The 27,052-nt window shown below is 47.7% G+C and overlaps 1 pseudogene; it reads left to right on the forward strand.

The window, feature by feature from the left end:
* Nucleotides 1-25,025: 25,025 nt before the first annotated feature.
* On the forward strand, nucleotides 25,026-26,754 carry LOC125547018 (annotated as a pseudogene).
* The last annotated feature ends 298 nt before the right edge of the window (nucleotides 26,755-27,052 follow it).

Here is a 27,052-nt window from a genome sequence, read left to right on the forward strand (position 1 = left end):
GAGTAAGACTCAAAGATTGACCACGGCAGAAGAAAGAGGAAGGACGAAGGTCGTCCCCTATGATCTTGTCATAGGCTCTATACAGTATGCCATGCTGAGTACCACATCTGATGTGTGCCTTGCCACATGTCTGGCAAGAGGGTACAAAGGTGATCTAGGAGTAGATCACCAGATAGCGGTCAAAATTATCCTTAGAGGAATAAGGAAATGTTTCTCGGTTATGGAGGTGATAAAGAGTTCAACGTAAAGAGTTACGTCGATGCAAGCTTAACACCTATCCGGATAGCTCTGAGTAGAGATACCGAATATGTATAATGGAGCAACAATTTGGAATAGCTCCAAGTGGAACGTGGTAGCAGCATCTACGATATAAAGTTTTGCGAAATACATAGGGATCTGAATATGGCAAGACCTGTTGACTACAACCTCTCTCACAAGCATAACATGATCAAACCCAGAACTCTTTGAGTGTTTATCACATAGTGATGTGAACTAGATCATTGAGTCTAGTAGACTCTTGGATGTTGGTCACATGGCGATGTGACCTGTGAGTGTTAATCACATGGCGATGTGAACTAGATTATTGACTCTAGTGCAAGTGGGAGACTGTTGGAAATATGCCCTAGAGGCAATAATAAATTAGTTATTATTATTATAGTTCATTGTTCATGATAATCGTTTAGCATGGCATACTGTATAGAGCCTATGACAAGTATCATTTCCTTAGACCATGAGATTGTGCAACTCCCGGATACCGTAGGAGTGCTTTGGGTGTGCCAAACGTCACAACGTAACTGGGTGGCTATAAAGGTACACTACATGTATCTCCGAAAGTGTCTGTTGGGTTGGCACGAATCGAGACTGGGATTTGTCACTCCGTGTAAACGGAGAGGTATCTCTGGGCCCACTCGGTAGGACATCATCATAATGTGCACAATGTGATCAAGAAGTTGATCACGGGATGATGTGTTACGGAACGAATAAAGAGACTTGCCGGTAACGAGATTGAACAAGGTATCGGGATACCGACGATCGAATCTCGGGCAAGTATCGTACCGCTAGACAAAGGGAATTGTATATGGGATTGATTAAGTCCTTGACATCGTGGTTCATCCGATAAGATCATCGTGGAGCATGTGGGAGCCAACATGGGTATCCAGATCCTGCTGTTGGTTATTGACCGGAGAGTTGTCTCGACCATGTCTGCATGACTCACGAACCCGTAGGGTCTACACACTTAAGGTTCGATGACGCTAGGGTTATAGGGAAAGTAGGTACGCAGTTACCGAATGTTGTTTGGAGTCCCGGATGAGATCCCGGACGTCACGAGGAGTTCCGGAATGGTCCGGAGGTAAAGATTAATATATAGGAAGTATGGTTTTGGCCACCGGAAGTGTTCTGGGCAGCACCGGTAGTGTACCGGGACCACCGGAGGGGTCCGGGGGTCCACCAGGTGGGGCCACCATCCCCGGAGGCCTACATGGGCCAATAGTGGGAAGGGACCAGCCCCTAAGTGGGCTGGGGCGCCTCCCCACCAAGGCCCATGCGCCTAAGGGGAAAAGGGGGCAAACCCTAAGGGCAGATGGGCCCTAAGGCCCATGCCTGGTGCGCCTCCCTCTCCCCCTCCACTTGGCAGCCACCCTAGATGGGATTGGGGCTGCCGCCACCCCTAGGGTGGGAACCCTAGGTGGGGGCGCAGCCCTCCCTCTCCCCTTATATATAGTGGAGGCAAAGGGGCAGCCCAACACGCGATTCAATCTCCTTGTTGGCGCAGCCCTACCCCTCTCCCTCCTCGTCTCTCGTAGTGCTTGGCGAAGCCCTGCTGGAGTACCGCGCTCCTCCACCACCAACATGCCGTTGTGCTGCTGCTGGATGGAGTCTTCCCCAACCTCTCCTTCTCCCCTTGCTGGATCAAGGCGTAGGAGACGTCACCGGGCTGTACGTGTGTTGAAAGCGGAGGTGCCGTCCGTTCGGCACTAGGATCATCGGTGATTTGGATCACGACGAGTACGACTCCATCAACCCCGTTCACTTGAACGCTTCCGCTTAGCGATCTACAAGGGTATGTAGATGCACTCTCCTTCCCCTCGTTGCTAGATTACTCCATAAATTGATCTTGGTGATGCGTAGAAAATTTTGAATTTCTGCTACGTTCCCCAACAAAAAGGCGTCTGGAGGGGCTGTTGGGGGCGCGGCTAGAGATGCCCTAAGAGCATTTACAGTCGGACTTGGCAAATCCGCCCCCTCAAACGCCCGCAGACGCGTTCGGACGTGTCCGCGGGCACTGCCCGATCGTTCCTTAAATAATGGTGTTCACATCCGGACATCTCAATTACCATAACTCAAATTCATACAAACTCATGCAACTACGTCGATGCACACACATCGTCCGGTTACTCCATCACCACTAAACTACATATCATCGGACTACCAAAATTTGACAAGTTTGGCTATGGTAGAGTTCATCCACGGCTGCCCTTGCCCTTCCTGGCGCCCTTGCCGTCCTTCTCATGGAAGTACCGGTCGAAGACGCAATACGGATCGAGCCGGATCTGCTCGTCGCCGGAGATGTCCTCACCGTAGCTGTCTTCCTTCTCCTCCTTCGGCGGCAGTCTGGTCATGGCACGGACCGCCCGATTCTGCTCTCGGGCGAGGGCGCACGTGTTCCTCCCCTGCCGTTTTCTTCACAATGCCGGCGCGGATGGCTTGGTCCTCTGCGGCCGCCCGCGCCACCGCATCAGCCGCCTCAGCCGCCGCCATGTTCGCCTCGATACGGGCCTCGGCAGCCCTTATCCTCTCCTTCCCACGGCGGGCCGCCCGGTCCCGAAGGGACTCATACTCTGCCGGACTGGTGATCGGGAAGGAGTTCCGGCCGGGACTGCGAGGATCCAACCCCAGACGACCCGAGCGCCAAGTGAGTCGACGCTATGGAGTCGCGGCGGACAGATACGTCCGTCGGCCGGGCGCTGTCCTCCCGGGAGCGACAGAGTGCAATGCGGACAGTCATTGCCTCCTCCAACCTGCACGGGATGACACCGCAGTCGACGGATCCGGAGTGGTCCGTGTCTGATCCGTTGCCTGCCATGCCGGAGACAACCGGAACTCGTCGGAGACGAGCTCGGTTGGCGGAGGGGAGGGGAGTGGAGTGAAGTGAAGTGGCTAGGGTTTGCTCCGGCGAGCGGATGGGGACGAATATATGCGGGGTCGGGTGGGCCAACATGGACCGGGTCCGACGTGGCAGGCGTGCCCGGACGAGCCCGGACGCCTCCGTATCCGCCCCATATTTGAGTTGGATATGAGGGGTGTCGGCCAGCCTGGACATTTGAGGCCTGTTTGAGGTATCCATCTGAGTCAAAAAAACGTGATCAGGCAGCCCGTCCGAACGTATGAAACGAGTTTGAAAGGTCCGGCTGTAGATGCTCTAACACGGTGCGTTTCAGGGGTCAGGCTGCTGCAGTGTCGATTAATTGGGGCTGAATCGCCACTGCTGCTCGATGGGTATCTTCCCAGCGCGCGCCAAGTTTTTATATGATGAAATGCGGTGCAAGTTTACAACTCAAAAAAAAATCGGTCCAAGTTGGTTTGCTTTTACCGTCGGAGAGGACGTGCTCACTGATAGGTATGTCCTCGATTAATCGAGCTGCATGCCTCGTAAGAACCGACGTGGCAGCTTCATCATGTCGTCCTGGGTCCGATTGCACTGTCAGTTCTAGGTAAACAAAAGCAGGGAGTAGTGCCGCATGATTGTTGCTTATTTTTGAACAAAAGTAGTGGTACCGCCGCATCATTGCTCAACTCTCTCCGCCTCTGAAAAACAATATATAGGGTACGTACGTCAGTCATCAGCCCAACCAGGGGGTCAAGAGAAACCATGTGGATGTGGTACTACGTGCATGTGGCTCATCTTTCAACTGCCAGTTACAACTAATAAATCTCCTGCATGTGGTACGTGCTCAATTTGAGAAGGGATCCGATCCATCATGCTTGTATTATTCAGCATGCGTGCGTACGAAAAAAGGATGGCATAGTACCAAACTAGAGCAACGGCCCGGCCAACAGAAACCTACTGTTTGGCAACATGAAGTCGACATGTACAACAAATTAAGCAAACCGTGAACAGGTACAGGGGAACAGGTGGCATGAATCATTACCTGATAAGTTATGAAAACATGAGCAGACCCACCGAATCTAGCGGAGAAATGATATCTTGACTCGATGCTTCACGCACTTAAATCCGAGCGGCTATGTCGCATGCAAATATATACAGTTGCATGGATCGCTGCAGTATTCTATGCTATCCAGGGCGATGAGATTCCCGGGGCGTGCGTAATAATGTACCAGACACGTATAGCAAGCCATGTGAGCACGTATACAAGTAATAACAAGTTCAATCAAAGAAACGGCGCCAACGTCTTCGTCATTGCTCCGGTCATGTGTCTTCGTGGCAATATTTGGATGGGGACACCAATCTTTGTCTATGCAAACGAAAAATTATCCTATTTTTGCTGTCTACCTCTCACCCTTTCGAAACTGGATAAATTTGTGGTTGTATCTAACACTAGATAATTTTTAATCTATATATATGCTGAGTTTGTATGGCATGTTTGGTTGCTTGGGTCATTTTTGTCACCCTAGTATGTGTGAGTCGGCTGAGCCGGACAGGACTAATGTTAGCTCTAACCATGTTCTGCAGTTTGCTTGATGGCCCACAAAATTACAGGCTGCATTAGAGCATAAATACTATCATGACGTTTGGTTGCAAAAACGCAGAAAAAAACTTAAATAAGCTAAAACATGAAAACCCTACTAGAAACCCTAAACCCTAAAAGACCTAATAATCCTAGTAGTGAATCTAGTAGTAAACCCTAAAAGACCTAATATTATGTGCAATCGGTATGAGAACTGACCATTGAGTACTCCTAGTAGTGAATCTAGCTAAAAGGATGAGACATGCAGTGGTCAGTTCGAAATCATTTTTTGGTTTATCACAAAGTTCGGAAGCATGTTGGTTTTCGAAATCTATTCATTTCTCTCGTTGAAACGGGGGTTGGAGAGCCAAAGCACATGTCAGATGGAGGAAGCTTTTGCCAACACGTATTACTTTGGCGTCATTCTGCAGGATGCGCCCGTGTGATGTTGCGGCGGAGAACTTAGCAATATATTCATCAGCAGAAGTACGGCTGAATTTGAAAAATAATTGTATGCTGATGGCATGCTAATAATAGTGCTTGTCATACTAACTAATGATTCCCTGGAGGTGTACGCATGCTGAAGGAAACTTATGCGAGGTCCCACGGTGTGTATTTTATTTATACACTTGTTGTTCTTGCCGCCACGCAATGATTTATGATTATATTGTATTAGTGTTGTCTAGAAGGATGTATATACTAAAGTTAATGTAAAGTTGAGTCATTTATTTTGGTACGGAGGGAGTAGCCCACATGTATGATTAGGTAATCATGTGCGACAAAGATTCCTATTCGTCATCTCTGAAATGCAGTTCTTTGCGGTGATGGTTAGCAACGTTTAGCTGCTAGCCACGAGCAGCTAACCAGGTACCGTAGACCATTTCTTTGGTGCTTGGCTAAAGGCAAAGCTAGCGTGATTAATATTTCTACCGTGTCACGTGGACTCAGTCAATCAAGAGACAAAAAGGGCAATAGCTTCTAGTATGTGGTACAAAGGACTACTGTTAGTCTGCTAGGTGTCAGCGTATTAGCTGTTTTTAGTGGTTTCTACGCGTATATCCTCCAACTTTGCACATGCATCCTTTTCTAAAAAGAAAAACTTTGCACATGCATGAAACGACTTGTTTTCTCTTCCGCCTGTTGTTTACCTGTAATAACTTCTGATAGACCGGAAACCTCCTACGGTGCGTGAACTCACAGACGTTATGATCATGAGCTGACAGATAGGATCTCTGACCAATCACCCACGGCTCACATGTGATATCGCATGTGCATCCATCCCGGCACCTCCCTAGGGCTAAGCACAACCATGAATGAGCACTGGTTGATCGGGACATGTGAGTCGATCGAGGCCAAACACACATGACCGCGAAAGAAAGAAGCAAGAGTGTCTTGGATAATTTCGTCCACCCCATGCATGCCGTCCCAGCTGGGTTATCACGCAGTTGTAGAATCTGCCAACACACTGCCCCAGCCAGTACGAGCAGCACGAAGACAAGATCGCGCTGTAACTATCGGTTGGCCAACACCTGCACGTACAGCGATACAGGTGGTCGGTCATGGTGCCGTGCAGTGCCCATGAAGCCCCGAGTCCAACTTCCGAGGGCGGGCGCGATCCTATCTTGATAGTAGATGATATATGGCTTGCGCGTTTCGAGCAAAAAGACACGGCCGGAAAGGAACGAGTCGACCGACGATCCTATCCGGATCACGTGGCCGGTAGCCCTAGCTACGTCCGCAGGCCCGTCCCGACACGGCAGCCGGCGCGAGGCCCCGGCCGCCCCTCCTTTCCGGGCGACCCGGCTGCATGCGATGCCAATTCCCGCGTGAGTGACATCCCGGATCTAGTACGTAGTACGCGTCAAGCAGCAACGGGCCAAGCTTTCCCTAGCGCGCTCGCGGGCAACGCCGATCGCTCACGCTACGTGCATGTCTTGACTCACCGGGAGCGCTAGCCCTGGCCGTGCTGACATGGTCGCCGGCTCGCCGCTCGCGCGCGCGAGATGCCCCGACGCGCGCGGCCAGGGGAGCCTATCGCCGGCACGGCGGTTCCAGAAGATGCCATGCATGAAGCGGTCACCGCGCGCGTGATCCGGCGAGCCAAAAGCACGTGCTCCCAGTGGCCCGCTCGCCGCCGTATGTCTCCAGCCAGCCGCCGATCCCACGTAGGATGAGGTTTTTTTGTCAACACGGTGGCCGGAAAAAACACGCAGGTCCTACAGAAGCCATGATTTGGTCTCCACGCATCTAGAATCTAGCAGTAGCCTCGTCGATCGATCTCCGGCCCCGTCCCCGTCGCGCCCGCTTTCCTCTTGCTAGCCAGCGCTTATCCTCTTCCCCCCGTACGTATTATTATCTCCTCCGGAAGCGCGCCAAATGAGCGTCGCTGTCTCTGTGTGTTTTCTTGCACCGGAAATGTTCCGGCCGGCCAAATGATTCCGGCCGGCGGGTCTCTTCTCCATCTCCGGGGTTAGGCCTACACCATTAATTCAAATACTGTGCGCTTGCTGTTTGTTCCGTGAATCGTGAAAGGTGAAAGATCCGGGCGCGCCTATGAAAGATCGGCAGGACCCATGCATGCGGGTCAATTATATTAGTAGTGCCGGTTAAATGTGCCATCCATTATGATTCTCTTCTTTTGAAGGTCTTACAAAAGGTTAAATGGATCATTCCATGATTTCCTTCCTTTTTGAAGGTCTTGGAAAAAAAAGCTTGCCTGCTTTTCCTTCATGTCTAGCTAGACTCCTAGTCCTAGTACATGTTTGATTTGCTTCAATTAGCACCGCTAAGCATAGTGCTAGTGGCTGTTTCACAGTGGAGCTAAGCTTAGGTTAGGAGAAAATATGCGCCGCCCCATGAGGGATGGAAAGCCAAGGGGAGACGATGCCTCGAACACCACGGGTGAAAGGCACTCCCGCACTAGGTGCTCGTTTGTTTCGTACCTGGTGAGGCAAAGTTTACAGTACCTCGTCATGCGATGCGTATTTTCTCCTGTCTTGAGGATTGCTGGTACTCTCATTCCCTGGGGCTTGATGTCGCCCTTGTGCTATGCAGTACTTCCTCTATTCTCGTTGGTGCGTCCACGCTTTCCGAGACTCAGTGGTATAATTTTTGCTTCCATCGCAGTCGGTCTCGTTGGTTAATTTTATGATCAAACTTAGATCTCGAGAAGCACGGACATACTACATTGTGGAATGGAGGGCGTATGTAACTTGTTTTTCTTTTTGCTACGAATATAACTAACTCTTGTACATTTTTCTCCTTTCTTCCCATCTATATGAAACGGGCAGCGCACCTGCCTTTCACATCAGAAAAAAAACTTAGGTTAGGACTTGGGAGTGGCAGAGTACAATGTCTGACGAAAATCCGCAAAAAAAAGTCTGATGAAAATCTTCAGGGACATCGGATCATTGTCTATTCTCCATTATTATTGCTACTAATTTTACCCACAAAAAAAGTTATTGCTACTAATTTCCTCGAGATGTGATTGGTGACCTCTCACCGCTCTAGCTAGATCACATGTCAATATGTCATTTAGGGAAGGGAAACCTTGTCACCTTGCACACCTTTCCGTTTTTTTTACTGTGTCTTCTGTCCGACGCTCCATCAAAGTCGCAAACGGTAGTCGTTTCCCGCGGTTTTATTCGTGGCAGGTGAAAAAAGGAGCGGAACTTCGCAACGCCGCGACAAAGGTGGCAAATCCGATGGCATACTTTAACTACCTCGAAACAAGTACTATTTCCTTGTGTTGTAATGGTGATGCAGCGCCATTAGCAGTCCATTATTAGGATAAACAAGAACCAAACCAACCACGTCATAGTTTAATCATGAAGCATGACACGCAATAAGACAAAGGGGTTCTGCGGCACGAAGGTGGCTCTGTCGAAAACGAAAGAAACAATTGCTGCGATGGGCACGTTTTAGACAGCGGACGGGAACCTACTCCGTCACCTCAACTCAAGTCTCAAGCGTGACGGCGACCAGTGCGGGCAGGGGCCGGGATTCTCGTCGCCCAATCGCGCTCGACCTCGACCGCTCGACGCCTCGGGGTGCAGCCGTGATACTACCGATCAACCGGCCTATTTTCGGGGGACGGATGTCACTGCACAAAGATGCCTCGCTCGCTCTCCCCGCCCGCCTCCATCTGAAGTACAGAGAGAGTGTGATTTATCCAGCGGAAGGTGAAGCAATTACCACTAAACACTGTATGAAATGACAGTAGACCAGTAGGGTGTACTGCACTTCATCTGCCACTACATACACATGGTAGGGCATACGTCCTTGAGTGACTCCTAGAGCGGCGAGACCGATCTCCAGTGCGGCCGTTCCCATGTCCCTCCCTCCTCCATTCTCATTAGTGCCGAAAGGTGTGTTTAGCCGCTTATTAGGTGCCCCGTGCGACATCTGGCATTGGAGCCTGATAAAGAAACGGCAGCGACAGCGAGAGGCGAGACAAGTATGGCGCCGCTTGCTTGGCCGAGAGCGTCTGTTCCTGCACATGAGCTGAACGTGCAGTGGGCGTCCGGGAGCATGTAGACACAAACGATACAAGACAGTCAGACACTGCAGCGACGTACTACGCGCATACGGGATTTGACCACAGAGCAGTGTGGCAAAGGACGGGATACTACTACGTTTCTGTATTATCATCACACCGGAAACAATGGGCTTGGCCTGACCAGGCAAGCGCGTAAGGCCAATTTCACCGCGTGATCCTAAACGGACGTTTGCTTTGCCCGGATTTTATCCGTTTGGATAGGGCGATGGGGTCGTATGCGGGCCTGTTCTGAAATACGGTGGCCGTGCGTCAGTGTGTGGCCGCATCCTTTTGCCCCATCTTGTCCGTCTTCATTTTAAAAACAACAACATTCGAAATACCAAGCCCTAGTTTACGCTGACAATAGAGCCGACGGCCTACACGTCCTCGCCGGCAACACAGCCAGCGGCTGGCAACACAGCCAACCTCCAAAATCAATAGTTTTGTTCGCCGGCAACACAGCCAGCCTCTAAAATGAATGTGTTTCTCGTCGGCACACAACCAGCGGCTCAGCGGGCAGCACCCATGCCAGCTTAAAAAAACGGCCACGGCCGATCGGGTGACCTAATTCAGGCCGTCGGCGTCGAACATCTCCTTCTGCCTGGCCTCGAACCAGCTCGTCTTCTCGCTCATCTTGATCAAGTTCACGCTCATGATCGCAACGGCCACCTCTTTTGCTTTGGTTGCGGCATTGGTGGCCTCGATGTCGAGCTGCCTCTGCCTAGCCTTGACATTGGCGGCCTCGATGTCGAGCGGCCTTTGCCGAGGACGCCTCCTCCATGTCGATCTTCCTCTTCTTGGCCGCCTCCTCCATCTCAAGCTTTTTCCTTTGAAGCTCTAGGTATTGCTTCATTTGCTCGTCCTTGCTTTGTTGTTTCTTCTCGTCCCTCACATCCTTTTGAGACATCATGCCATGCAAAGTCTTATACAAGGCCATGGATGAGGCATCACATATGTCGTCCACCTTGGAGTTGGTCTTGTCCCTCGACCTCTTCAACGCCTCGCCATCTCCACCTCCGGTCAACTTGGCCGTCTTCTTGCCTCTCTTCCTTTGAAGTTCACGGTATTGATCCTTGAACTTAGGGCAATTGTTGATGATCGTCCAACAATTCGTAAGAGTGAATGGCTTGTCATTGTACCGGGCCTTGAATGCTTCCAAAGATTGAAGCCTACACCACATGATCAACAACAATTGAACATGCAAACATATACAAGGCCGAAGTCTCATGGCCGTAACAACGAAAGAACTAGGTGTTGGAAATATGCCCTAGAGGCAATAATAAATTGGTTATTATTATATTTCCTTGTTCATGATAATCATTTATTATCCATGCTAGAATTGTATTGATAGGAAACTCAGATACATGTGTGGATACATAGACAACACCATGTCCCTAGTAAGCCTCTAGTTGACTAGCTCGTTGATCAATAGATGGTTACGGTTTCCTGACCATGGACATTGGATGTCGTTGATAACGGGATCACATCATTAGGAGAATGATGTGATGGACAAGACCCAGTCCTAAGCCTAGCACAAGATCATGTAGTTCGTATGCTAAAGCTTTTCTAATGTCAAGTATCATTTCCTTAGACCATGAGATTGTGCAACTCCCGGATACCGTAGGAGTGCTTTGGGTGTGCCAAACGTCACAACATAACTGAGTGGCTATAAAGGTACACTACAGGTATCTCCGAAAGTGTCTGTTGGGTTGGCACGAATCGAGACTGGGATTTGTCACTCCGTGTAAACGGAGAGGTATCTCTGGGCCCACTCGGTAGGACATCATCATAATGTGCACAATGTGATCAAGGAGTTGATCACGGGATGATGTGTTACGGAACGAGTAAAGAGACTTGCCGGTAACGAGATTGAACAAGGTATCGGGATACCAACGATCGAATCTCGGGCAAGTATCGTACCGCTAGACAAAGGGAATTGTATACGGGATTGATTAAGTCCTTGACATCGTGGTTCATCCGATAAGATCATCGTGGAGCATGTGGGAGCCAACATGGGTATCCAGATCCCGCTGTTGGTTATTGACCGGAGAGGTGTCTCGGTCATGTCTGCATGTTTCCCGAACCCGTAGGGTCTACACACTTAAGGTTCGATGACGCTAGGGTTATAGGGAATAGATATACGTGGTTACTGAATGTTGTTCGGAGTCCCGGATGAGATCCCGGACGTCACGAGGAGTTCCGGAATGGTCCGGAGGTAAAGATTTATATATGGGAAGTCATGTTTTGGTCGCCAGAAAAGTTTTGGTTGCTATCGGTAATGTACCGGGACCACCGGGAGGGTCCCGGGGGTCCACCAAGTGGGGCCACCGGCCCCAGAGGGCAGCATGGGCCAAGTGTGGGAGGGGACCAGCCCCAGATGGGCTGGTGCGCCCCCCACAAGGGCCCAAGGCGCCTAGGGTTTAGGGAGGGGCGCCTCCACCTTACTTGGGGGGCAAGTCTCCCCCTCTGCCCCCCCCCCTTGGCCGCCGCCCAGATGGGTTTTGGGGCTGCCGCACCCCTTGGGGTGGGAACCCTAGAGGGGGCGCAGCCCCCTCCCTCTCCCCTATATATAGTTGAGGTCTTTGAGGCTGCCAACACATGAGTTTTGACCTCTCCCTGGCGCAGCCCTACCTCTCTCCCTCCTCATCTCTTGCGGTGCTTGGTGAAGCCCTGCTGGAGTACCACGCTCCTCCACCACCACCACGCCGTCGTGCTGCTGCTGGATGGAGTCTTCCCCAACCTCTCCTTCTCCCCTTGCTGGATCAAGGCATAGGAGACGTCACCGGGTTGTATGTGTGTTGAACGCGGAGGTGCCGTCCGTTCGGCACTAGGATCATCGGTGATTTGGATCACGACGAGTACGACTCCATCAACCCCGTTCACTTGAACGCTTCCGCTTAGCGATCTACAAGGGTATGTAGATGCACTCTCCTTCCCCTCGTTGCTAGATTACTCCATAGATTGATCTTGGTGATGCGTAGAAAATTTTGAATTTCTGCTACGTTCCCCAATAGTGGCATCATGAGCTAGGTCTATGCGTAGTTACTATGCACGAGTAGAACACAAAGTAGTTGTGGGCGTCGATATTGTCAATTATCTTGCCATTACTAGTCTTATCTTGATTCGGCGGCATCGTGGGATGAAGCGGCCCGGACCAACCTTACACGTACGCTTACGTGAGACCGGTTCCACCGACTGACATGCACTAGTTGCATAAGGTGGCTGGCGAGTGTCTGTCTCTCCCACTTTAGTCGGATCAGATTCGATGAACAGGGTCCTTATGAAGGGTAAATAGAAATTGGCAATTCACATTGTGGTTTTGGCGTAGGTAAGAAACGTTCTTGCTAGAAACCTATAGCAGCCACGTAAAAACTTGCAACAACAATTAGAGGACGTCTAACTTGTTTTTGTAGCAAGTGTTTTGTGATGTGATATGGCCATAGGATGTGATGAATGATATATATGTGATGTATGAGATCATGTTCTTGTAATAGGAATCACGACTTGCATGTCGATGAGTATGACAACCGGCAGGAGCCATAGGAGTTGTCTTTATTTTTTGTATGACCTGCGTGTCATTGAGAAACGCCATGTAAATTACTTTACTTTATTGCTAAACGTGTTAGCCATAGTAGTAGAAGTAATAGTTGGCGAGCAACTTCATGGAGACACGATGATGGAGATCATGATGATGGAGATCATGGTGTCATGCCGGTGACAAGATGATCATGGAGCCCCAAGATGGAGATCAAAGGAGCTATATGATATTGGCCATATCATGTCACTATTATTTGATTGCATGTGATGTTTATCATGTTTTTGCATCTTGTTTACTTAGAAAGACGGTAGTAAATAAGATGATCCCTCATAATAATTTCAAGAAAGTGTCCCCCCTAACTGTGCACCGTTGCGACAGTTCGTTATTTCGAAGCACCACGTGATGATCGGGTGTGATAGATTCCAGCATTCACATACAACGGGTGTAAGACAGATTTACACATGCAAACACTTAGGTTGACTTGACGAGCCTAGCATGTACAGACATGGCCTCGGAACACAGAAGACCGAAAGGTCAAACATGAGTCGTATAGAAGATACGATCAACATGAAGATGTTCACCGATGTTGACTAGTCCGTCTCACGTGATGATCGGACACGGCCTAGTTGACTCGGATCATGTAATCACTTAGATGACTAGAGGGATGTCTATCTGAGTGGGAGTTCATAAGATGAACTTAATTATCCTGAACATAGTCAAAAGGTCTTCGCAAATTATGTCGAGGCTCGCGCTTCAGTTCTACTGTTTAGATATGTTCCTCGAGAAAATTTAGCTGAAAGTTGATAGTAGCAATTATGCGGACTAGGTCCGTAAACTGAGGATTGTCCTCATTGCTTCATAGAAGGCTTGTGTCCTTAATGCACCGCTCAGTGTGCTGAACCTCGAACGTCGTCTGTGGATGTTGCGAACATCTGACATACACATTTTGATAACTACGTGATAGTTCAGTTAAATGGTTTAGAGTTGAGGCACCAAAGACATTTTGAAACGTCGCGAAACATATGAGATGTTTCGAGGGCTGAAATTGGGATTTCAGGCTCGTGCCCACGTCAAGAGGTATAAGACCTCCGACGATTTTCTTAGCATGCAAACTAAGGGAGAAAAGCTCAATTGTTGAGCTTGTGCTCAGATTGTCTGAGTACAACAATCATTTGAATCAAGTGGGAGTTGATCTTCCATATGAGATAGTGATGTTTCTCCGAACTCATTACCACCAAGCTGCTAGAGCTTCGTGATGAACTATAATATATCAGGGACATATATGATGATCCTTGAGATATTCGCGATGTTTGACACCACAAAAGTAGAAATCAAGAAGGAGCATCAATTGTTGATGGTTGGTGAAACCACTAGTTTCAAGAAGGGCAAGGGCAAGAAGGGATACTTCATGAAACGGCAAATCAGCTGCTGCTCTAGTGAAGAAACCCAAGGTTGAACCCAAACCCGAGACTAAGTGCTTCTGTAATAAGGGGAACAGCCACTGGAGCAGAATTACCCTAGATACTTGGTAGATGAGAAGGCTGGCAAGGTCGATAGAAGTATATTGGATATACATTGTGTTAATGTGTACTTTACTAGTACTCCTAGTAGCACCATGGTATTAGATACTGGTTCGGTTGCTAAGTGTTAGTAAACTCGAAATAAAAGGCTGCGGAGTAAACGGAGACTAGCTAAAGGTGAGCTGGCGATATGTGTTGGAAGTTTTTTCCAAGCTTGATGTGATCAAGCATCGCACGGTCCCTCTACCATCGAGATTGGTGTTTGCGTTGAGCATAGACATGATTGGATTATGTCTATCGCAATACGGTTATTCATTTAAGGAGAATAATGGTTACTCTGTTTATTTGAATAATACCTTCAATGGTCTTGCACCTAAAATGAATGGTTTATTGAATCTCGATCGTAGTGATACACATGTTCATGCCAAAAGATATAAGATAGTAATGATAGTACCACCTACTTGTGGCACTGCCACGTAAGTCATATCGGTATAAAACGCATGAAGAAGCTCCATGGTGATGGATCTTTGGGCTCACTCGTTTTTGAAAAGTTTGAGACATGCGAACCATGTCTATTGGTGTATATGCATGAAGAAACTCCATGCAAATGGACCGTTTGGACTCACTTGATTTCGAATCACTTGATACATGCAAATCATACCACGTGGGCAAGATGACTGAAAGCCTCGTTTTCAGTAAAATGGAACTAGAAAGCAACTTGTTGGAAGTAATACATTTTGATGTGTGCAGTTCAATGAGTGCTGAGGCGTGTAGTGGATATCGTTATGTTCTTACTTCACAGATGATTTGAGTAGATGTTGAGTATATTTACTTGATGAATCACGAGTCTGAATTATTGAAAGGTTCAAGTAATTTCAGGGTGAAGGTGAGAGATCGTCGTGACAAGAGGATAAAATATCTATGATATGATCATAGAGATGAATATCTGAATTACGAGTTTGGCACAGAATTAAGACATTGTGGAAATTGTTTCACAACTAATACAGCCTAGAACACCATAGTGTGATGGTGTGTACGAACATCATAACTGCACCCTATTGGATATGATGCATACCATGATGTCTCTTATCGAATTACCACGATAGTTTATGGGTTAGGCATTAGAGACAACCACATTCACTTTAAATAAGGCACCACGTAATTCCGATGAGATGACACCGTATGAACTATGGTTTAGAGAAACCTAAGCTGTCATTTCTTAAAAGTTTGGGGCTGCGACGCTTATGTGAAAAAGTTTCAGGCTGATAAGCTCGAACCCAAAGCAGATAAATGCATCTTCATAGGACACCCAAAACAGTTGGGTATACCTCCTGTCTCAGATCCGAAAGCAATAAGGGATTGTTTCTAGAATCGGTTCCTTTCTCGAGGAAAAGTTTCTCTCGAAAGAATTGAATGGGAGGATGGTGGAGACTTGATGAGGTTATTGAACCGTCTCTTCAACTAGTGTGTGGCAGGGCACAGGGAGTTGTTCCTGTGGCACCTACACCAATTGAAGTGGAAGCTTATGATAGTGATCATGAAACTTCAGATCAAGTCACTACCAAACCTTGTGGGATGACAAGGATGCGTACTACTTCAGAGTGATACGTAATCCTGTCTTGGAAGTCATGTTGCTAGATAACAATGAACCTACGAGCTATGGAGAAGCGATGGTGGGCCTGGATTCCAAAATGGCTCGAGGCCATATAATCCGAGAGAGGATCCATATATGAAAACAAAGTGTAGACTTTGGAAGAACTACTTGATGGTCGTAAGGCTGTTAGGTACATATGGATTTTAAAAGGAAGACAGACAATGATGGTAAGTATCACCATTAAGAAAGCTTGACTTGTCGTTAAGATGTTTTCCGACAAGTTCAAGGAGTTGACTACGATGAGACTTTCTCACTCGTAGCGATGCTAAGAGTCCGTTGGAATTATATTAGCGATTACTGCATTATTTATGAAATCTTGCAGATAGGATGTCAAAACATTGTTTCCTCGACGATTTTCTTGAGGAAATGTTGTATGTGATATAACCGGAAGGTTTTGTCAATCCTGAAAGATGCTAATAAGTATGCAAAGCTCCAGCAATCCTTCTAAGGACTGGAGTAAGCATCTCGGAGTTGGAATGTATGCTTTGATGAGATGATCAAAGATTTTGGGTGTATACAAAGTTTATGAGAAACTTGTATTTCCAAAGAAGTGAGTGGGAGCACTATAGAATTTCTGATGAATATATGTTGTTGACATATTGTTGATCAAAAATGACGTACAATTTCTGGAAAGCATATAGGGTTATTTGGAAAGTGTTTTTCAATGGAAAGCCTGGATTAAGCTACTTGAACATTGAGCATCAAGATCTATAAGGATAGATCAAAACGCTTAATGGTACTTTCAAATGAGCACATACCTTGACATGATCTTGAAGGTGTTCAAGATGGATCAGTCAAAGAAGGAGTTCTTGCCTGAGTTGTAAGGTATGAAGTTAAGACTTAAAACTCGACCACGGCAGAAGAAAGAGGAAGGACGAAGGTCGTCCCCTATGCTTTTGTCATAGGCTCCATACGGTATGCCATGCTGAGTACCACACCTGATGTGTGCCTTGCCACATATTTGGCAAGAGGGTACAAAGGTGATCTAGGAGTAGATCACCAGATAGCGGTCTAAATTATCCTTAGAGGAATAAGGATATGTTTCTCAGTTATGGAGGTGATAAAGAGTTCGACGTAAAGAGTTACGTCGATGCAAGCTTAACACCTATCCGGATAGCTCTGAGTAGAGATACCGGATACGTATAATGGAGCAACAATTTAGAATAGCTCAAATGGCTCCAAATGTAGCGTAGTAGTTGCATCTACAAGATGACATAGAAATTTGCGAAGTACATACGGATCTGAATGCTGCAGACCCGTTGACTGAAACCTCTCTCACAAGCATAACATGATCAAACCCAGAACTCTTTGGGTGTTAGTCACATGGGGATGTGACCTTGAGTGTTAATCACATATTGATGTGAACTGGATTATTGACTCTAGTGCAAGTGGGAGACTGTTGGAAATATGCCCTAGAGGCAATAATAAATTGGTTATTATTATATTTCCTTGTTCATGATAATCGTTTATTATCCATGCTAAAATTGTATTGATAGGAAACTCAGATACATGTGTGGATACATAGACAACACCATGTCTCTAGTAAGCCTCTAGTTGACTAGCTCGTTGATCAATAGATGGTTACGGTTTTCTGACCATGGACATTGGATGTCGTTGATAACGGGATCACATCATTAGGAGAATGATGTGATGGACAAGACCCAATCCTAAGCCTAGCACAAGATCATGTAGTTCGTATGCTAAAGCTTTTCTAATGTCAAGTATCATTTCCTTGGACCATGATATTGTGCAACTCCCGGATACCGTAGGAGTGCTTTGGGTGTGCCAAACGTCACAACGTAACTGGGTGGCTATAAAGGTACACTACATATATCTTCGAAAGTGTCTGTTGGGTTGGCATGAATCGAGACTGGGATTTGTCACTTCGTGTAAACAGAGAGGTATCTCTGGGCCCACTCGGTAGGACATCATCATAATGTGCACAATGTGATCAAGGAGTTGATCACGGGATGATGTGTTACGGAACGAGTAAAGAGACTTGCCGGTAACGAGATTGAACAAGGTATCGGGATACCGACGATCGAATCTCGGGCAAGTATCGTACCGCTAGACAAAGGGAATTGTATACGGGATTGATTAAGTCCTTGACATCATGGTTCATCCGATAAGATCATCGTGGAGCATGTGGGAGCCAACATGGGTATCCAGATCCCGCTGTTGGTTATTGACCGGAGAGGTGTCTCGGTCATGTCTGCATGTTTCCCGAACCCGTAGGGTCTACACACTTAAGGTTCGATGACGCTAGGGTTATAGGGAATAGATATACGTGGTTACTGAATGTTGTTCGGAGTCCCGGATGAGATCCCGGACGTCACGAGGAGTTCCGGAATGGTCCGGAGGTAAAGATTTATATATGGGAAGTCATGTTTTGGTCGCCGGAAAAGTTTTGGTTGCTATCGGTAATGTACCGGGACCACCGGGAGGGTCCCGGGGGTCCACCAAGTGGGGCCACCGGCCCCAGAGAGCAGCATGGGCCAAGTGTGGGAGGGGACCAGCCCCAGATGGGCTGGTGCGCCCCCCCCAAGGGCCCAAGGCGCCTAGGGTTTAGGGAGGGGGCGCCTCCACCTTACTTGGGGGGCAAGTCTCCCCCTCTCCCCCCCTTGGCCGCCGCCCAGATGGGTTTTGGGGCTGCCGCACCCCTTGGGGTGGCAACCCCAGAGGGGGCGCAGCCCCCTTCCTCTCCCCTATATATAGTTGAGGTCTTTGGGGCTGCCAACACATGAGTTTTGACCTCTTCCTGGCGCAGCCCTACCTCTCTCCCTCCTCGTCTCTTGCGGTGCTTGGCGAAGCCTTGCTGGAGTACCACGCTCCTCCACCACCACCACGCCATTGTGCTGCTGCTGGACGGAGTCTTCCCCAACCTCTCCTTCTCCCCTTGCTGGATCAAGGCGTAGGAGACGTCACCGGGCTGTACGTGTGTTGAACGCGGAGGTGCCGTCCATTCGGCACTAGGATCATCGGTGATTTGGATCACGACGAGTATGACTCCATCAACCCCGTTCACTTGAACGCTTCCGCTTAGCGATCTACAAGGGTATGTAGATGCACTCTCCTTCCCCTCGTTGCTAGATTACTCCATAGATTGATCTTGGTGATGCGTAGAAAATTTTGAATTTCTGCTACGTTCCCCAACACTAGGATGAGGAGAGCATACCATGTCCCCAACGCCGAGACCACTCACGGGCCGTGCTTCAACGCTCTCAAGTGTGGTGCAAAACTTATTGCACTCTTGTTAAATGAACAACCACCTCTTTTGAATCGAGGTGATCCCACGGTTGCTCGTAATTTGGTAGGGCTCAAACATCTTCCTTTCATGGAATGTTGTGTGGACCCTCGTCCAAAAAACAAGCCCCTTTTGTTCCGTGCCGGTCCTCGGATCTTGGCTAATCTCCATCCAACATTGGCAAATCAACTTATCCTCCTCTTGTGAATAAGAGCCCGTGTGAATGCTCTTCCTCCTCTTTTGTGCTTCCGCTCTTTGGGTGAGCTCGTCGATGAACAATGGCTTGCCACCAATATCAATGTCATTGCCTTCTTCTTCATCACCATCACCTTCGCAATAGATGTCATCGTCTTCATGCCACGGGTCACCATGGTCGTAGTCAGCACGGTCATCGGCCTCTTCATCGGCAACGTACTTGGCGCGGCCATCCTGACTTTGGGTGCCGTCGGGATCGTAGGAACGGCCATGCCCACCCTCGTAGATCACATCCTCCATGAACTGGTTGTGGAAGGGGTCGTCGACCATTGGCATTTGTGTTGGCATTCCGTCGAGCAGGACGGAGGGGGGGCATGGTGCATGTAAACGGTGGCCGTGCTTGCTTTCTTTGCATCTCGACGAATGGTCGGCCGCCGCTGCTGGACCCCAGCGTGACGTTGAGGTCGATGACGGCCAAGGGGCGTGGGGTGGACGGTGCGATCACGCCAACGACCGGCGACCCCGAGAAACGGGTCTGGCCGTCGTGCCTTGGCAGGGGAAAGCCTGGTGACATAGGCGTGGTCCGTGATGTCGGCGACTGGCAGTGTGGAGGCCTGGCGACTTACGAGCCTGTGCTCGTCGAGCTGACGGCCGCTGCAAAGAAACCCGCCGGACGACAAATGCCAAGCATGAGGAGGCAGTGGCGGAGCCAGGATTTTCGACATGGGTATGCGGAGTCAGAAATTTTTTGCTGCACAACAATGTATGACATAAAAAGGTTCATAGTAATAACAACATAACTATAAAGTATTCTTTGGCGTTCAAAGTCGATAGATACCGGTGTTGATGTTGATGTTGAACTTATCTTCAACGCCTTTGAATTGAAGCTCTGTCCCAGCAACGCTTCAAATCACCGCACTTGTTCTTCAGTTTTCACACCTATACAAAATAAATAAATAAACAAATAAATACATGTTAGACGGGGAGATGGTGGCATGGCGGTCAGTCTTACAAATTTGAATGTTCATAATTCTGGATTTTAAAAGGATACAATATTAAAATCCAACCTGTTTTTCTTGCACTTCTGCACAGGTTTTATAGCAAGCCAATGCAAACCACGCTAAAAATTGACTGGATGCTATAATAGATTAATCAAATTAGGGAATGAAACAATCAGGAATGAACATAGTCCTCTATTCTTTACTAACAACTTAAAGAAATAAAAATTAATAAACACTTAGAAGAAACAATCAGACCATGGTGAATTGCGCACGCGCCCCCATTGCTGACTTTTCTACTATAGATGGCAGATGTGCCGAGTGCGTACTGGGAAGGAGGACATGGGCAGGCTAAGCAGATTGATCGGCGAGGGGCGGCGATCCGCGGCGGTCGAAAATTGACGCGGCGGTTCCTTCCGATGGCCAATACGGGCATGCTGCATGGCGATGCTCAAGTTTCACGATACGGCGGTTGTATCAGCGGAATCGCAGGCTCAAGGCGCTGGCATAAAATATATATATTTTTTAGCGATCTCGGCGCTGGCTCGGTCCTGGACTTCGATCAATCGGCCAGTGTTAAGCGTCAATGATAAGGCCCAGTAGCAGAGCACCAGCCCAATATAGGCCTAAGTAGCGCTGAATCGTTCTTTTCATTGTTTCGACATACAGCTAGACAGCCATACGATCTAAAAAGGCACACATGAGCTTATATACTGAAACTTTTTTGTAAAAAACATTGGGTATGCATTGCATACCCTTGCATTAGCCTAGCTCCGCCCCTGTGAGGAGGGCGTGCGCTTTGTTGACAATGGCCTCCTTCTCCTCGACCTCGTCCTTGCGCCGCGCGGCCTCCATCGCATCACGCTCGGCGGCGTATTTGGCCGCGGCGGCATTGCCCTTGACAACCGCCCTCCGGTTCATCCTCTTCGCCGATTCCGCGTCCAGCTTGGCGAGCTTCTTCGGTGTGCACTTCGACCGCGGCTTCCTTGGCGCCTTGGCCGCCTTCTTCTTGACCTTTCCGGACGGGTCGACGGCCAGGCCGCCGGAATTCGGCTGGGCATTGGCCATGGACGGGGGAGGGAGGGGGCGGCGTGACGTGGGAGGGTTTGGAGGGAAATGGCGCCAAATGGGGCGCGCGCGCGCGCGCGGGGGGGGGGGGGGGGGGGGGGGGGGGGGGGGGGGGGTTGATTTGTCCGTTTATTCGTTTTACCCCAAATGGATGCATCCGGATAGGATGGGGCCGCGCGGTGAAGTTGTCCTAAACCAGGCCTACTCCCGTCAGTTAGTTAGCACGCGCGCACCAACCTGTTTCCTCCGACACTTAACCGTCGGATAGCGCCTTCCCATCAGACAGAATCTTTGATTCACAATGTTCGTTTGTTTGGCGCGAGCCAGATATTTGGCACATGAGATTCGCCATGGATCCTCGTGGTTTTGCATGCGTTGGATCATGTACCCACGGCCCCTCTTCCTTTTTCTCCTTGCTCGAAGGGGAGCTGCATGATTGCATATCCACTTCGACCAATGGCAAGCTCGATTAAGATCGAGAAATGGTGGATAGGGACATGGGAGCCTCGCTCGACGGGTAGGCCGGCGGCATGCACAGAGCACAGTGGCCTCGACGAGCGTGTTCCCTGTGGATTGGTCCATGGGTTAAGGCCCTGTGGATTGGTCCATGGGTTAAGGCACAGTCCGCGTTAAGTACAATCAAGGCTGCACGTACGACTGCGATCTAAACCCAATTGATGCCTCCATCCGAACGCGAGAAAGGCGATCCGCGTCATGCCGCAGCAGTGATTAGTGGGCGAGGAACACATGCAGCACGCAGGCAGGCACTGCAGTCTGCAGATAAGTGCGAGTCGGTTTATCTACAAGAAAGGTACATAAAATATACTCCTGTCCAGAAGATAATTACGCTGCAAACTGGCCTGCAGCTTGGTGGAAGATAATCAAGCTGCCTTGGGTACACAGTGCATGCGGGCACTAACAAGAAACCATGGGCTGGCTGGTTTACAGCGGCTCGGGGAGATTGCCATCCGTGGCATGTGAACAAGACTGCATGCAATGACAAACACATTGCGTGCGTGAGAGGTGAGACTGACTCGGGTAGCTTAGCTTAGCTAGCTGTCTTCACACTGTTGGCCTTAATACGGCACAGTCACTGCATGGCGCTGCTACTGTGCTGGTACATACGAGCCCAAGTCGATCAGAAGGCAACAGAAGAAGAATAGGCAGGCCCAATCGAATCCGGATGCTTCTGCCTTACGCTCCCTGCAAGTTCAGTGTATGATTGTACACTTCTTCTTCGGTATAACCCTCTGAACATATCAACGGACAAGATCTGTCCATACCCCTTCATAATAAAGGACAGGATGGTCTTTCTAGAAAATACAACGCGGAGATCTGTCATGTTTTGAGTTAATCTTGGGCCAGCCCATTAGTGAGTCTGTACGGTAGCACTGATCGAGAATCCAAAAAAATAATAAGCCTGCTAGGCATCGAACACAGGACCTCCAGGGGTTGTGAAACAGCTGATAATCACCAGAACCATCATAATTAGGTGATACATAAGGAGCGCAGACATTTATCACCTAGAATTGACGTACTGTAGGTGTTTATTTAATTACAAATACAGTAGCAGATCAAAATTGGTATTGTACAACTGGGTCGGACATTCTATCTGAAGCGTATTTTATAGCTAAAAAACTAATGTATTTTTCATCTTTTGGAATATTTTTTGAAAACATGAATATTTTTAAAGATACGAAAACAATTCAAATATTGAACTTCTTTTGGAAACACGCATTTTCTTCAAATTTCCGATCCTCTTTTATGAAAAATACTTTGATTTTGTGAATATTTTTCAAATTTTATGAACAGTTTTTCAGAATTTTCAACATTTTTCTGAAACTGCAAACATTTTTTCGAAAATAAGAATAATTTATAAAATTTGTGTACATTTTGCTGAAAACATGAACAATTTTTAAATTTCTGAACATTAAAAAAATGCCAACAGCTTCAAAAATTGGCGAGCATTATTCTAAAACACAAACATTTTTTTAAATTTACAAATATTTTTCAAATATACTAACATTTTATGAAAACATTTCTTATTTTCTCGGGCCTAAGCATTTTTTTGTTGCAATTATTTTCGTTTTTCTTCTCTTTTTGTTAATCCATTTTGCTAATTTTGAACTTTATTCGAACACTGTCCATTGAACATGGTATTCTTTGGAAATATCAAACCTGCCCCAAATTTTGGAAGCAAGTGGGCATGCCCATGTTAGGCATCCATGCCTGGTCTGAATGACTTGAAATGATCCCAACATTTTCCACTAGGTGGGCATGTCCTCATAGGCATCCATGCCAGGTTTGAATAATTTTCGACACCGTATGCAAGTTGCGACACATCGAGCCTTTTTTCTGCATTTTCTTACCGAGAAAACTCTAGAAAAAAATACAAAACTTGTCGGAAATCAAAACAACTTGTCATGGTGTCTTGAATTTGTCATATGAGGCAATGAAAAAAATTAGGTCCATTTCAAGGGTGTCGAAAAATAACGTGCTCTCTGACATACCCTTCTGGCCAACCTGAACACCTTCCGTTGAACATGGTGTTTTCGTGGACATCTTTGAAATTATCACAACTTTTGCCACTAGGTGGAGATGCCCATGGTAGGCATCCATGGCGGGTTTGAACTACTTCCGACACCATATGCAAGTTGCGACACATCTAGCCATTTATCGACCTTTTTGACAAAGAAAACTTTAGAAATGCAAATCTTGTCAAAACCCAAGCAACTTGGATTGATGTCTTGAATTGGTCATACAAGCCCATTGAAAGAAAATATTAGGGGCATGAATGCCTACTATGGGCATGCCACTTGCTGGGACATGTTGGGGTCATTTCAAGAATGTCTAGAAAACACCATATTTAGCGTAGCGTGTCCGAGTAGTCATCCACGCCAGGTTTGAAGGAAAATGTATTTAAATCATAATTTATATAGATACTTAAAACTGTAATTTTAAGTTTCTAACATAACTAACAAACACAAAATGATAGAATTGAAAATAACAAATGCTTTTTAAAGCATTTAATAAATATTTAAATAAAAAATTATTAAAATCATAATTTAAAATAGTTACTTAAAACTGTTATTTTGGTATTTCAATATTTTGAATAGGTTTCAAAAAATAATAATGTTTAAAACAGGATAAACGAAAATTAAAGAAAGATAGAAAAACAAAAAATAGAAAAGTAAAAGGTAAAAACAAAAAGTTTGAACAACATTTTGAAAGCATGAGCATTTTTTGAAAAATAAATAAGAAACATAAGAGGAAAAGTAAAATAAATAAATAAAAATTATGGAAAAAAGGCCAGTTCACAAAGTGTTTCTAAAATCTTTTTAGAATTCCCAAACCATCCATTACTTAATGTGTCTAACTTTATATTGGTCAAGAAACGTATCCTGTCGCAGTGGTTCTGGACGCACCTAATAATGTTCTAAGTGATCGTGGGTTCGAATCCCAGCTCGTGCCATCCTTGTTCGCTATTTTTTGATCGCATGCAATGGGCCGGCCCAAGTAAGCTGCCCTACTTTTCAACAAAAGTAGATACAAAATGTGAAAAGTCCATGCTATCCTACTTTTAATGGAGCAGTTGATAGTCTCGCCTCCCGGTTTATTTTCGTCGGTTTTTTTTCGCGTCATATCCCACCACCGTCTCTCTTGTTGGTTTATTTTCGTCCGCGCAGGCACTGCCCGTAAGGGTTTCCATGCCCTGCAAGGTCGGAGCGGTGGCGGCGGCGGCGGCGGCAGCAGCAGGCAGTCATACGCACGACGAATGGTGGTGGCGGCGGCGGCTTCTGGTCATCATCCTGTCAGGGTCGTCGTGCGCAAGCACCAACCAGACGGGTCCGGGCACCGGTCTCGAATGAGCTGGGTCCGTCCGAGGCGCGCCAAGGCATCGCCAAAGCCCAAGCCCGAGACTCCGGCCAATCGAACTCGGCAGCCCCCGTCTTGGCGATCTCACGACACTAGCCATGTCGGTGAGTATCCCTCCCTTCAGATCTCGACTCGCCCCCACTTGATGGCCCGCTCCCCTCGCCCCTGTAGATCTTCTCCGCCGCCAACGAGTGGTAGCAGCCCACACAACGTAGATATGCCGTCCTTTGTTCGCCCCACGAGCCGGTCACCCATGGCTGCCACATTGATTCGTTCATCCTCCCAGTAGTTGCACGCGGCGGTCCTGCCCTCTCCGGTCTGAGTAGAGGCCCGTTTTTCCTGATGGTGGTGCGCACCCGGAGATTGCGCGTCCTCCTGATGGTGCCAGCGGCGGTGGCTTTCTCCCAACTGTTTCTCCCTTCAATCCCTACCCCTGACTCTGGATGCAAGCGGAGCGAGCAGCGACCAGCCCGCACTGGCTAACGCGGGTGTTCGTCGTCCTACGGAGTATAGCTAACCTACACAAGATGCTGCACACTCATTGCCGCATCACACTCTTTGCCACCGGGTGCGCCACCACAACCACCCGCCCTCAGCTGATGCGCACAGCCGGACCAACTGGGTCATCATGAGCTCCGTGGCATGCCTGGTGTTGTTGCTGGGGCACAAATTGAGGAGCGCACGCTGTGTGGGATGAGCCTGTTATACAATACAGTCGTGCACCTCTATCGCGTCGAGAAGGACAGGAATTCTCAGGAGAGTTTTCTCCCTTTCGCAGGATACGCGAGACGGTGCGACGTCTGCTGGACAAAGCGGTCGGACTATTTGAGACCGCTTGACATGATGTGGTTGGCCCGGCGCTGTTTTGCGGGTTTTCTTCACGGGATGGCGCAGCGGCTTAGTGGGCTGTCCCCCCCCCTCCCCCACCCACACACACGCAAACACACACACTTGCATCCTTACCTCTAACCCATTGATTCTTCCCCGTTTGCTTTGAATTTGATGTTCAACTGTAGGACTGAATTTTGAAGTTTGTCTTGGTTCATCTTGAATTCCCTCTGACCCCTAATCATCTGTGTGTAGTAGAACTACTTGTCCTTCCTATACCTCCACTAACTTTTTTCTTACTATATCATAATTGTTTGATTATTGGCAAACAAAACAACAATTATTTACCTTATTCTTTTTATCTACAGATTGGTCCGGCAACATAGAGAGGAAGCTGCAAAGAAGCTCCAAGTGGATGTAGAGGTACATGTATCTGTGATTTTAGGACCACTACAGCCAAAGTTTTCATGAAAACTGCAGGGTTGCTTAAGAGGAACAAACAGTTCTTAAGTTCATTACATTAGAGTGGCTGCTCAGCTGTAAATTAGTAATACATGCACATAGAGACTAATCTGCTATGTTCGGTAGTAAAACATCAATTAAGTTCAATACATGGTTCATGTATTGCATATGATGGTTCAGATATGGTTTATTCCATTCAGGCTATTCTGCTATGTTATGAGTTTGGCCATTTGGACGAAGAGAGCAAATCGATTATGGAGAAGAATTTTTGTGTGCCATGGATTTGCCATTGATGATTTAGACTTTAGTTTGCACCATCATTGTAGTATTATATTACTAAACAATTGATTTTTTTCATTTAGACATTTCTTTTTGGTAGGCACACCTATGTCAACATATTGTGCCCTCCTTAAATTCAGTTACAAGTACTTATGTGTGTGTGAT

The sequence above is a fragment of the Triticum urartu genome, chromosome 3, assembly GCF_003073215.2.
Source record: "Triticum urartu cultivar G1812 chromosome 3, Tu2.1, whole genome shotgun sequence".
NCBI classification, from domain to species: domain Eukaryota; kingdom Viridiplantae; phylum Streptophyta; class Magnoliopsida; order Poales; family Poaceae; genus Triticum; species Triticum urartu.